Source organism: Uranotaenia lowii, chromosome 1, assembly GCF_029784155.1.
Source record: "Uranotaenia lowii strain MFRU-FL chromosome 1, ASM2978415v1, whole genome shotgun sequence".
Lineage (NCBI taxonomy): Eukaryota > Metazoa > Arthropoda > Insecta > Diptera > Culicidae > Uranotaenia > Uranotaenia lowii.
Window position 1 is genome coordinate 115,155,392 of NC_073691.1, and position 13,257 is coordinate 115,168,648.

A 13,257-nucleotide genomic window follows, 5' to 3' on the forward strand; every position below is an offset into this window, starting at 1 on the left:
GATGCCGATTCGATTCCGTTTGATAAACCAACAACATTCCATAGGACGAGAACTCACACACCGGTCCATCGTTACCAGCCACTGCTAATGGAATACAGGAATTGTTTTTCACACCGCCCGGAAGGAGCTGGAGCACCACCCGGAAGGAGGCCAAAATATTTGAAAAACATCACCAGCGAGTCAAAGATTATTCGCCGGACCCGCCTCCTTCACTTTCACCCCGTTAAAGATAGCAAACTAGGGATAATGGTATTGGCCATCCCGCAAGAGCTCGCTTTCTTATCAGGTTTCGGTAGCGCTCGTGGGGGAATTTTACTCCTGCTACCAGGTTATTCGGCTGCTGTTGGCGTTTGCTTAAAGCTAGGTGACAGTCATAATATACAAAAAGGCTTTCAAATTACTACAATGGGGCATAGTTTATAAGTATTAAGTACAAAAACAATAAAATTAATGTTCTGATAACTCTTATTTTATTAATTCCTTCAACAATTGTAATCAAATCGCACAAAACAGCCCTTACGGTTGAAAAATAACCATTTTTGAATTTCTACGGTAATCTTCCATGCGGTTAAAAAACAACCATATTTCTACTTCTCCCCGAAAAGTCATTTTATGGGTTCTCATGGAGAACTCATAAAATGGCATTTCCCGGGAAAACGACAAAAATGGTTATTTTTGAATAATAAATGGTTTAATAGTTTCTAGCGTGAAGGATATAAATTCCAAAATATATTACGTTAATCTTACAAATCTTTTTTTAAATAATCAGATTGTTGGTGTTGTTGAATAAATAACCACATGAGTAATTTTATATTTAAAACAAATTTCCGATACTTCCCAGATACACACCACGAAAAAAATCTGTAAAATCACATCCCGAATAGCAAAGACCATGGTTTTAAGATAACTTAACAATGATTTTCAATTTAACAATCAATTTCATCGTAGTTTCTAAATATCTTTTAACCGCATTTTATTATGAAATCACCATAATTTTCACCGTCACCGTGAAGTATATCTTAAATTCAAAATATTTCATAGTGACACACGCAGAGAAAACTAGGCTTTTGAAACAAAACAAAAATGATTTTGTTTCAAAACATTCATTTTTTGGAACCTAACTCCTGTTTTATTTGAACCAAAAACTTTTGTTTTTGATTCAAAAAAATATTTTTTGAAACAAAGAATTAATTCTTTGAACTAAATATTTTTGGATTTTGATTTTAAGCAAATACTTTGATTCTAAATAAATTTTAATTGAGCTTATTTCTTTTAAAACAAAGTCAACTTTTTTTGAACCAAAGGAAAATGTTTCAAACTTGAAGAAATGATTCCTTTAATTAAAAACTTCAGCCTTTGATTCAAAAGATATTTTGATTTGCCTTGCAAGAAGAATACAAAACAGAAAAATCGAATCAAGTTTGGCCGGTCGTGTGAAAGTGCATGGTGTGAAAATGCAGGTCAGAGTTAACTATATTAGAAGGATTCAGGATGAAGTATGGTAAGTATGTTAATTAAAGAGTGAATATCGAAGATTTTCTATAAGTGATTGCGTTTTTACAGAACCAGAGCCGAAGGATGGTTTCCCTGGATGCCTCAACCGAGATGAAAGCTACGATGACACCGCTCCAAATCCAGCGGTCAGGTCGACGAAAATTTGGACCGGATCGATTTTAGTGAACTAGTTTGTGGCCAAGTGTTTCATCTGTTGTAAATAAAAATAAATTTAACATATAAATTTCTTTCTTTTTATTTTTTTGAAATTCCTAATAGGAATTTCAAAACAACAGGAAATATGTCTTCCAATTGGAATAAATAGAAAATGGTTCAATGAACCAATCTTTTTATATCAAAAGCTAAATTACATTGTGGCGAACGAAAACAACTTTGTATCAAATGAAACTGTTTTTTGTTTCAAAGTATTAAGATTTTGATGCAAAGATTTTTCAAACGAAAAATTCTTTGAAACAAAGGAAAATGGTTTTGAACCAAAAGAATTTTTATTTGTCCCAAAACCAAAGGAAAAAATCCTTTGTTTTTGCGGCACTTTCCTTTGAAATAAAAAACCTTTTCGCTGCGTGCAGAAGTACGGTTCCACAATAACTTTCTTGTGATTATTATCGCAGACACCAGATACCTGGTGTCTGCGTTATTATTGTTACAGTGTACTTCATGGTGAAATGCAAATCCAAACGTGATTTAACTTTTGCTATTTCTACACGTTCACAATTAACCGTGTAGAAGCCATTGTTTAGACCAAACCCACCGGGCGTTGCTAACTCGATCGGTATTTTAGATGTTTTGATTCGTTGCGATTTTATCTACTTACTGATTTTCGCACCCATTGTTGCCATCCAGGTTGGTATTTGTGTTTGTTTATTTTCCGATAGCGACGACCGGCTGCGTTGCTACCGGGTTGCTACATAAACGCATCCTGTAACAACCTACTGCTCGAATGCTATTTCTCGAATCAAGTTAGCGACTGTTGGTGCGATGATGGGTTGATAGTGTATGATGTGAATGTACTCGATTCGAGGTTTAGCAACCATTGGTGGGCTTGGTCTTACGCGCGCATTTTTTGCGACCGATCTCGTGAGCTGGTTATTTTTTTTATCGGAACTACTTAATCCGGGCAAATTTGGAACTTTTCCGTGGATCGGAACATGATGGGCCCATCTGCGGTGGTGATGGTAAGTACTTTTATTGCATATATTGCATTAATGAAAAGACTGATAAAATTCTTTTCTTTTTAGAAGCTGACGTTATTCCGCAGTTCCAAATTCCGACGAGGGCAGCTGACTAAGGAATTAAACTGGTGGATGCCGGGAGTCGCTATGGAATGGAAGTGCGATTGCGAGTCTCTGAATTGCCGTGATTTAGTGTGTGAATAAGTGTTATGAATAAGTGTTGAATAAAAATTTGAAACAAATTATTCGTTTTTTATTCAATTAATCTACGGAATGACAAATAAAAAAACAGGAAAAAAAAATCTCAACATGAGCAAAGATTTTTATTTCAGTGGGCAAACCATGAAAATCATCGGATTTCTATGGTTTTATTGTGAAAAACTGGAAGCTGAAAGAACCATGAACTTCATATTTTTCAGCTTTACAATGTATGGAAAATCGCCATTTTTTTCATGGTCACGCTGCATAACAATACCCCTTTTTCATGGTTATTTTCGTCAAAACTATGAAATGTATGGTCGAAAAATATGAATTTCAATGTGAATTCACGGTATCGAGGGCGATAATATTAATGGTCTGTGAATATGGAATTCATGGTTTTTTCACGGTGCAATCCTATTCGGGATCACATGTCTAGCGTAACATTTCATAAGGGCGAAACTAGCAGTTAGCTCGAAACGAGAAAAACGCGTTTGAAATTTCGGAACATCTAATCAAATCCTATTTACAAAATCGACCATTTTTTGTTCAACAAAATCAAAAAATGTGCATTATATTCACTTATTGTTCGTTGGTTATCAAAATCTTTAACTTTTTTCACTAAATTTCAGAGATTTTCGAGTTAGGCCTTTTTTTGTTTTCGATTTCAGTTACGCCTGCAAGTTTCGCCCAATTGATCGACCGTTTTTGTTTTGGTTTTGAAGATTCGCCCACGCAAACTTTCGTAAACTTACCGAGTAAGTTATTTTTACGCAACCGAGAGTTTTTTGATGTTTTCTTACTCTTGCATACTTTTCGTTTCTTATTTTGTATGCAACTCAAAAGTTTTTTCAATAAAACTTTTGCGTGAGTACTTTTAGACCCGTTATTTTGTTAGGTTTTGTACGGTCCGTACACGACCGAAACGACCGAAAAAAAAAATACGAGAACACGCGTTTGAAGTTGAAGCCAGTAAACCTGATTTTTCACCTTAAATCGCTATAGTCAATACAAGATAGAATCAGTGCATATTATGTCGGTTCCAACGATCGGCGGAGGGCATCTAATTCTGGCGATGATTCCGTTCAGAGTACTTCCACCTGGGTGCTGACCTCCAGGTGCTGCACCAATGGGAGGAGCAAGTGGACCAGCTTCTGGCGCCATGCCTACTTTACTGCGATAAGATGGTGTTTCCGTCGGTGGTCAGCGAATGGACGGAACATAACCCGAATACGAAAATATTGTAACACAACTGTTCCTGTAGTAGTTATAAAACGATTAGAAACAGTGTAAAAAAACGTTTAGAAAATGATATCTGAAACCATAAAAAACATTGCACTTATCTTGAAATCCAAAACGACGGTCTGTTGAATATGGCGTTAAGTTATGTTACTGTTTAAAACTATTAAAACCTCTATATGGAGACACTGTTCTAGGAACAATTAGGGTATGGTTTATAAAACGCTTATGAATAACGTTTTCAGGGCATTGAACTGTTTGTAGAATGACCACTGATGAACTGATGTACAAGCTCGAACAAAAAATCTTCAAAAACTTGTGTAAAATTTTCAGTGCTCTCTTTTAAAGAAGCCGTTAAAAAATGACGAAAAACAGTGCCATCTATTGCTTGATTTGTAACTTTTGAACGGCGCAACAGATGGCACTGTTTCTAGATAGCTCTTTTACAAGTAAGAATTTTTCGAGAGGGCGAAATGGTGTTTGAACTTATTAATAAATAAAAATAAATACAATTAGATGAATTGCTCTATGTATATAATTAGATGAACTAAGAATAAATTTCAGCTGAGAAAAATAGCATCATTATTGTATTGTCACTAGCTGACCCGGTGTGCTTTGCTACACCTTTCAGAATCAAATGATATTTTCAGAAATCATTCAAATTTTTATTGTTTTTTGTATCATTTTAAATCAAATTATGACGAAATTAATAAGCAACCACTATAAAATGAGAGCTTCAGCTGAAGTTTCAAATTGCAACACAAACCATAACTTATATTCTGAATCTTGATTTATGAATTTGTTTTAAAGATCTGATAATTTTAATCATCGCACTAACTATGTCATCGGCCTAAGGCCGATGACATAGGCCGATGACATAGTGAGTGCGATGCGATGCGAATCAGCGGAAAATTTACGGACGCAGCCTACGCGAACTCGAGCGGCGGAACAAATTGACATCTGCTTCGCCGCGTTGAGTATGTCAGGTTTAAGCGATTCACATACATTTTCATCAAATGTGGTTCACCGCATTGAATCGCATTCACCGCATCGCATCGCATCGTATTCACTATGTCATCGGCCATAGTGAGTGCGATGCGATGCGAATTTGCGAAAAATTTACGGACGCAGCCTACGCGAACTCGAGCGGCGGAACAAATTGACATCTGCTTCGCCGCGTTGAGTATGTCAGGTTTAAGCGATTCACATACATTTTCATTAAATGTGGTTCACCGCATTGATTCGCATTCGCCGCATCGCATCGCATCGTATTTACTATGTCATCGGCCTTAGTTAGTGGTATGAATAAGGTTTAGCAATTGCTTCGGTAGCTTTTACTTTACTCGAAATCAAGCAAAGCAAAAGCCCAAAGCATTTGCTTAGTTTGGTATGAATAAACGTTTGCTTAGCAGATGTGTACTAAAGTCTTAGAACATAGCTTTTGCTTCGAAAAAAAGAGCTATCCAACCAGCAGAATCTGAAATTTTCTAAAGTAAAATGAAAGAAGACAATCAAAAATTGAAAAGTACGGCTAAAATAGCCATGAAATCGACGGTGCGGGTGGTGGGTGTAAGAACGATCGGAAAAATTTAAGTCAATACATGCTCGTATGTTGATGTTTAAAGAAAATTGAATATTTTCAAACAAAAAATGGCCTAGCTTTTTAACATTTATCATAAGCTCTCCCACACGTTTTCGGATCGGGATAATCCGATATATAAAAAAATAGGCAATAGGCGCGCATCTTAACTTAGATGTTTTTTTTAATCTTTGAATTATAAAAAAAATCATATAAATTTGGGAGATCTGAATTATGTTTTAAATTATTACAACTTTCTTCCAACTTCAAGCCGATTGGGACTTCTTCCACTGTAGCCGGAGTTTTTTAATTTGAAATATTTACTAATTGATTTGTTTAGTTTCATCTTAGACGAATCATTTCATACAACGACAGGAATATGAAAAAAGTTGGGTTATCACTTCGACTGTTCTTTATCTATGTTGAAAATGCCTTTTTAAATTGTATTGAAGTGTAATATTGCCGATTTTATAAATTCATGACGTTGTTGAAGAATTTGTTTATTGGAAAAGTCTGCTACCAAGCATGCTTAGAAAATAAAGTAATTGCTAGGAGATTTCTCGAGCGATTGCTTCAGATTTGGGCTTTATTCATACCGAACTAGCTTGTTCTAAAAGTAAAAGCTCCTGACTGAGAAAACAGCTGTCAGAAAAAACTTTATTCATATCAACCGAAGCAATTGCTTTCTGCGACTGCTCGAATGCTCGATTTAGTTTAGCAAAAGCAATTGCTAGGGGTTTTTCATACCACCTAGTGTTTCTTAGCAGAGCTGTCAAATAACGGTTGTCAAATTTCGGGTCTAACTACCGTTGCGAAAATCCGAAAAAAAAAAAATTTAAAGTTACCACCCCTCTATTGAAAGAAGAGAACGGAAAGGGGGATGATACTCCCTTTCAAGTTTATACATAACTCAAAAATTTACTACTTAAATAAAACCAAATTTGGCATGGCATGGAATATAGGAAGGGAAGAAGGAAGCTTACATTCAACTTTTATTTTACAAAATCCGAGAAATGGACAAATACTTAACATGGAAAATCATTTTGGTATGACTCTATGATTATTTGACACATCATCCTCCTTTCAGTGAGAAGGTACATGGGAAGAGGGAGGTGGGCCCAATACAATTTTGTTAGCATATGTTCTCAATTTATGCTAACGAAGCCAACAAATGGAAACAAATATGGCATGGAAAGGTACTTGGTTACGAGATATGTTTCTACGATTGGTATAGACTCTTAGGCCGATGACATAGTGAATACGATGCGATGCGATGCGGTGAATGCGATTCAATGCGGTGAACCACATTTGATGAAAATGTATGTGAATCGCTTAAACCTGACATACTCAACGCGGCGAAGGAGATGTCAATTTGTTCCGCCGCTCGAGTTCGCATAGGCTGCGTCCGTAAATTTTCCGCCAATTCGCATCGCATCGCACTCACTATGTCATCGGCCTAAGAGTCTATACCAATCGTAGAAACATATCTCGTAACCAAGTACCTTTCCATGCCATATTTGTTTCCATTTGTTGGCTTCGTTAGCATAAATTGAGAACATATGCTAACAAAATTGTATTGGGCCCACCTCCCTCTTCCCATGTACCTTCTCACTGAAAGGAGGATGATGTGTCAAATAATCATAGAGTCATACCAAAATGATTTTCCATGTTAAGTATTTGTCCATTTCTCGGATTTTGTAAAATAAAAGTTGAATGTAAGCTTCCTTCTTCCCTTCCTATATTCCATGCCATGCCAAATTTGGTTTTATTTAAGTAGTAAATTTTTGAGTTATGTATAAACTTGAAAGGGAGTATCATCCCCCTTTCCGTTCTCTTCTTTCAATAGAGGGGTGGTAACTTTATATTCATAAAAGTATTTTTCGTACTCAAATAATTTTTGATGATTATGATGAAATTTGGTTTCATTTGCTCGATTAATTCTCGAGTTATGCAAAAAAAAAAATGGAAATCCCCCCTTCGCCCTTAATATCTTACCGCTTAAAAGGTATATACGGCTTCAATTTATAATAGAAAAATTTTTCGTATCCAAATACACTCACATGTCAAATATGGTTCAATTTGCTTGATCAGCTCTCCAGTTATACTGAAAATTGTAAGGAAGACCTCGCCTCCCCCTTTTCATCCACCTCTTCGAAAGAGTGAGGGATACCAAATGTTCATAGAAGCATTTCTCGTACCCAACTATCGTTCCATGCCAAATTTGGTTCCATTTGCTGTTGTAGTTCTTGAGTTCTGCAGTAAAAATTGTATGAAACTCCCCTCCCTCTTTCCTTCCTCCCCGCTGTAAGAAGGAAGGAGTCTCAAACAATCATTAGAACATGTCACGTTCCCAAATACCCGCCCATGCCAAGTTTGGTTCCATTTGCTTAATTACTTTCTTAGTTATGTTGAAAACTATAAAAGAGGCCCCTCCCCCCTTTTATATCTCCCTACTGGAAAGAGGGAGGGGTCTCAAATAATCATAGAAATATTTTTCGTATCCAAATACCTTCCCATGCCAAATTTGGATCCAATATTGGATATATATCTTGATTAGTTCTCGAGTTATATGAAAAATTGTAAGGTATCCCCCCTCTCCCCTTCCTATCACGCCACTGAAAGGAGGGAGGGGTACCAAATATTCATAGAAATATTCCTCGTTCCCAAATACCACCCCATGCCAAATATGCTACCATTTGCTTGATGGGTTCTCGAGTTATGCAAAAAATAGTCTTATGTTTGGGAGGCCCCTCCCCCCCTTCATGAGAGAGGGAGGGGTCTCAAACCACAATGAGAACCTTCCCCTGCCTCCAATACCCCCACCTGCCAAGTTTCACGCAAATCAGTTCAGTAGTTTCCGAGTCTATAGGGAACAGACAGACAGACAGACAGAAATTCATTCTTATATATCTCGCGTGAGCTTTCATTACGTCGAATGAAACAGAAACACCGAACCGAGAAAAACGCTTCTGAAATTTGAAGAGTGTTTTTCAAATCCTATTTTCATTCCTTCGCCGATAACCCTTCAAAAAATACGCAATATTCATGGAAACTAATTGTGTCAGATATTCCACATTATGAATTTAATTTTTTGCAATTTTTAGAGCTATTTTTTAATCATATAGGAACATACGACATATTCAAACATAAATCATTCATACGTCTGAACACATTCGTCGTTTGGAGGGGAAATTTGTTTCATTCGTCTCTTTTCTTTCGTCCTTTGATTCGTTCAACTTGCACTTACGCCCAAATGTTTCTGATGCAAATACTATGGGAAATTTTCAATTTTCTCGGCGTAGTGGCTGTTTAATAAGTGAAATATCTAGTGTAGTGGTAAATTGGTGAGTAAATGCATAATGAAATGTGTGAATCGGGTGCGCCATCGGTCAAACCAGCTCGCTGCTGCTGATCAGCTTTCTGTTGCCGACCAGCTGGAGGGGAAATTTGTCTCATTCGTCCTTTGATTCGTTCAACTTGCACTTACGCCCAAATGTTTCTGAGGCAATTACCGGTAAATTTTCAATTTTCTCGGCATAGTGAATGTTAACTTATTGAGTTGTCGAGTGCAGCGGTAAATTTATAAGCGAATGCGTAATAAAAGTGTGAATCGGGTGATTGGGTGACTAACAGCAGCAGGCTGCTGCCGCTCAGCCTGATGCAGTTAGTTGTTAGGTTTCTGCTACTGCTGCTGTTCGGTTTCTTTTCTTTGCTGCATTATTTTACAGCGTTCGAAAGCCGCTTGAGTATCGATTTAAGAACGCTTGAAAAGAAGAATCTGAAATAATATTCATTGCCAGGTTGATATTCTGATAACCTCTACCTGTATACACTTGTTTGCTCAGGGAATCCATATAGCGAATGTGCTAGGTTTTTTTCCTCTGCACATTCGCCGTTTGGGAGAAGGGACGTAAGCAACATTGGGGTAACAATCAAGGTTTTGTTTCATTCGTCATTTTGGAAGTCTTAAATTTTATATATTAAAAGGGTTTAAATTGATTGTTTTATCAATCACATAGGTAGATAATGTTATAATGAAGCTTTTTTAGTGAATATCTCTATTTTTCAAATTTTGTTTCATTCGACGTAATGAAAGCTCACGCGAGATATATAGACTAGAGACACTGACGAAATGATACATATACAAGTTTGAATTATAAAATTCCAGAAACGTATTCATAATTTCAAATGCTATCATTTAAACAAGCCGAATCAACTTTTGAAGTACCTGAATCTTGGAAGAGCGCAATTGTATATGATCTCAAAAATTAATAAACTATCATCGTAGAAAAATGGACGGCTTCAATATATTCACATCAAGGTAAATTCATCTGGTTCATTTTACCTTGATTCTAAGCAGGCGCTATCGGCTTCCACAGAATTCTGGCGACAAAACACTAGCGCCGAATGAGGGTTGACGGGTTGAGATCTAAGCTCGAGTTTGATTTTTTTTCATACACACACATGCACCAGTGCAAATTGCATTGTGTGAGTGAAGTCACGCTTGATTTTCAAAGTATAAGTGTGATGATGCGCTTCCTCTCAAAGCTTGAATGCAAAGCTGCAATGCTTGTGTGAAAAGCTAGCTAGCAGTGCAAAGCTTGGATCCCATCTCGCAGGACGCCAGCACCATACACATAGTGTAGGTGACGCCAACGATTTGTTCGAAAAAACAACAGCCCGACTATCTTGATACTTGGAGATCTTTGTTCTAAGGCTAACTAACTACTTTGAACAAGCCAAACGAACTAGTTATTTTATCCAGTTGAGCTTAAAATTAACAATCCAACGAAGAAATACAGATTCTAGGCTTCTCTGAGCGGGCATTTTCACGCATTATATCTGTTTATATTAAGTGCTTCATGCTAGTTTGAAGCAATTCGAAAAACAGCGTTAAGCGTAAAATTTTGATAATGCAAATCAGAAATGTGTAACGAATCTTCAACATCAATTTGATCGAAACTCGTCAAATAGATACGACCTTATCATAATTTTCTAAAAGTTTGTTGTTTTGTTTTGTTTACATTTAATTTTCTTCTTGGCAGTTCTCTCTGGTATCCTTGGAGACATCTGGTGGCTCAACCAAAAAACATAAAATTGATTCAAAACGGTCGTCGGGACTTTACACACTTTTCACGGCTTAGCTTGTACATCAGTTCATCAGTGGAATGACCACAAGACATTTACAGTAATGGTTTTGTAACGATCCATCACATGGTTCTTCCAACGTTATTCATACTTTTCCCTAAACCGTACGTGAAAAAGGCACGCACACATGCTTAAATTTTGGGTTACTTTTAGCTGAATGAAAACACAGAAGGTAAGGTTTCAAAAATAATTACTTTATTTGATTTCTTTGTTTCTACTCCATAATTCTTATATCACACAATGATCATAATCATATCACACATCGTTATACCCTCGACCTGGAACGGCAATTGGCAGCGTATTACCGCTGACCGCTTCCGGCAAGAGAATTGAGGCCATCCTATTGCAATGTTAGCAAGGCGCTTGAGGGTGAATGTTCTGTTCCTGTTGTGGAACGCCGCAACAGGAACACCGATAATGGAGCTTGTCGCATTTGAGGACCGATGGTAGTGTTTGCTGAAATGCAAGCGTTCTCCCCCAGCGGGGCCAAATCTTTTCAGCCACCATTTCTCCGACGTGAAGCGACATTTATCTGGAAATAAAATACGGTGAAAATATACGAAGAGTAAAGAAAATTCATAAAAAAAAACTTACGAGGTGTGTGTTGAAATTAATGTTTCGCCTTTTATAACTTAATTTGGGGATAACTTATCCCAGAAAAACGAGAAAAACGCGCGGAACAAGACGGCTGATACAATCTCGCGAAGCAAAATTTTCGACTGAGGGCAGTGGTGCCAAACACATCGGTTTTCCTATAGTATCCTTTTCCAAATATTTTCATACATTTAAAAAAAAACTTGATCAGTTCTTTTATGCAAAATCTTATTAAATGATGAGTGGAAGCAAAATACTTTTCACTTATTATCAAAAAGAGCATTCCAACTCAATCGCTCAAGCTGAACGGTTGTGTTCTCCCAACGTTTCGATCGGAGTGTGTTTTATTATAACTCGCTGCTTTTGTGAAATCGGACAGTGCAGTTAGTCCGAACGTGGTGGTTTGTTTTTCTACCGACCAAATCGTTTGCCGAATTCCAGAGACACGAAATTGAAATTGGCGTGAGTTTTATCTGGCCATCATCATCGGTGCGAGTGTTGTCGCCATCGGGGAAGTGTTGATTGTTCCCCCGACAAACCCGAGTGTGGATAACGTGGGAGCTGTTACCGTTGGTTCCGGTGCTGTTTGCCGTGGGTAGCAGGATACAGGACGTCTCGGTGGATCGGTCGTTTGCGTTCAAGAGCGTCATCAGCAGCAAAGACTCAACTTGGTCGCCATCTTCTTCCAAGGACCACGTGGTTGCTGAACAAAAGAAGATACATGCAATTGAAAAGTGCAAGAACCTTTGTAAGTCTCTTTTTTCATTTTTTCACTATTCTCTCGTCTATTTATTTCCCTGTACATATTTTGAATTTTGGTTGCTTCGGTCATATTTTAAACACGGGCGACATTCGTGTTCCCGTGCAAAAATATGAACGAAGGCGGGGGGTTAAACTCGTCATCGGTGGACGAAAAGGAAGCCATGTACGAGAATGAAGAGCATTTGGAGGATTCAGACGATGCTGGTCCCTCAAGTGCTAATCATTCTCGTACGTCCAATAATTCTTCATCACCCACAGATGACAGTGTAGCTCCTCGACTCCGAACCTACACAGATGGTTCGTCTTTTTCTGGGCCATGGGTGGTTTTCATCCGGCCCAAAGCTAACGGCAAACAGCTAAACGTAGTGCAGATCACTAAAGATCTGGCGAGGTGGCCCTCCGTAACCTGCGTTACTAAGGTGCGACCAAACAAGTTGCGCGTTGTCGTGGACAATCATAAATCCGCTAATGAAATTGTTGCCAGCCAATTCATTAATTTAGAGTACCACGTCTACATTCCGTCTCGAAACGTAGAGATAGAGGGCGTGATCTCAGAAATGAGTCTGGAGGCTGGGTACGTTAAATCCCACGGCGTTGGTAAATTTAAGAGCCTTGATTCGACTTCGGTCGAAATCTTGGATTGCCGCCAACTCAATACTACCACCGTCGTAGAAGGAGTTAAAAAGTACTCGCCTTCAGCTTCATTTCGAGTGACCTTTGCGGGTACCGCCCTCCCTCACTACGTCTTGATTGACGGAGTTTTGAGGCTTCCTGTGCGGCTCTTCGTGCCTCGCCCGATGGAATGCAAAAATTGCATTAAATTGGGGCATACAGCTTCCCATTGTTGTAGCAAGAAGCGTTGCCCCAAATGCGGGGAGGTTCATGGGGATGGAGCATGCTCAGCAATAGAACAGAAATGTATCTATTGCGGGGGCTCACCTCATGACATCTCCTTGTGCGAGGCGTTTAAGAGCCGCTGGGATAGTCAAAGGCGCTCTTTGAAGGAACGGTCAAAACGTTCCTATGCCGCCATACTAAAGGGCGCGGCGC

At 38.1% G+C, this 13,257-nt stretch overlaps 1 long non-coding RNA gene across 1 annotated transcript; it reads right to left on the bottom strand.

Moving 5' to 3' along the window:
- Nucleotides 1-11,024: 11,024 nt before the first annotated feature.
- On the bottom strand, nt 11,025-11,565 carry LOC129738344 (uncharacterized). The gene is made up of 2 exons (XR_008735503.1): nt 11,446-11,565; nt 11,025-11,383 (listed from the first exon to the last, which is right to left on the bottom strand). It is a non-coding gene; the product is annotated as an uncharacterized LOC129738344 (long non-coding RNA).
- Between the last annotated feature and the right edge of the window lie 1,692 nt (nt 11,566-13,257).